Genomic DNA, 1,061 nt, shown 5'->3' with positions numbered 1-1,061 from the left:
GGAGCCCGACTGCTCGGGGGCTGCCAAGGGCTGGCGCGCTGGCCGCGCTCCGCTCTGGCGAGCAGGCTGAGCGGGGCCGGGAGGTGATCAATACAAGTGGAAAGTGCTGCGGCGGCGGCGGCAGCGGCGGCAGCGCTCGGTGCCAGGCGGCATCTGGGGTGGGTGCGCCCGATTGGGAGAGGGGAGAGGGGCTGGCGTGCCGAGGCCGTGGGGGAAGGGCGGCGGGGGCGGGGCTTGGGCGCCGCGGATCCGGGACCCGCTGGAGGTGAGGGCTGAGTTTTAACCACTCCTCACCTCCCGGGCTCCGCGTAGGACGGACCGAAACCTTAGGAGCCCGGATCGCTTTGTGTTGGGGGTGGAGTGTGGGGGTAGACTGGAGGGACCCAGCTTAAGAACTGCGGAGTGGACACCTTGTTTGCTTTCATGAGTTTTATCTCCTTTAGGAGAGGGGAGGGGAGGAAAGGGGAGAAAGAGGAAGAAATCTGATTAATCTCTCACTTACCCCCACCCAGTGATTTTTTTTCCCCACAAGAGAAGAAAAATGATTTAGTGCCCAACCACAAAGCTGCAGTGGGGACACCTGGGTTCGGTTCCCCCATCCCCCCTCCCAGGCCTAATTTTCTAGTTGACCTTGGGAGGGTTAGTGTCCTTCGGTTTGGTTTTCCCAGATGTGAGAGGTGAAACCCTGCCCTCTGCACAGGAGGAGGCAAAACGCGCGGGGGGTTGGGGGAGCGGGGGTTCGCGCGAGCGAGTACACACACACACACACACACACACACACACACCGTCACACCAATATACGGATCCTTCTGAGGGGGAGATGTCGCAAAGAGGCAGAATGTTATCATTAGAGGACACAATATAGACATCAGCTTTTCTCTGCCTGTTTCTAATGCTGCCAGACAGTCTGTCAACTCCCACTCAGGAGCAAGGAAACTCCCTGAGTTTGGAATATTTTAAGGCCATTTTGAAAGTCACGCTGGCATATTGTTGCAGTGTGCTTCGGTGACATATTAAAATCAATCTCTCCTTTTCTGCCTCTCCATCTCCTGATTGTCACA

This window comes from Bison bison, unplaced genomic scaffold (assembly GCF_000754665.1).
Source record: "Bison bison bison isolate TAMUID 2011002044 unplaced genomic scaffold, Bison_UMD1.0 scf7180017864452, whole genome shotgun sequence".
Classification (NCBI taxonomy): Eukaryota; Metazoa; Chordata; class Mammalia; order Artiodactyla; family Bovidae; genus Bison; species Bison bison.
This window is presented reverse-complemented; position numbering follows the sequence as displayed.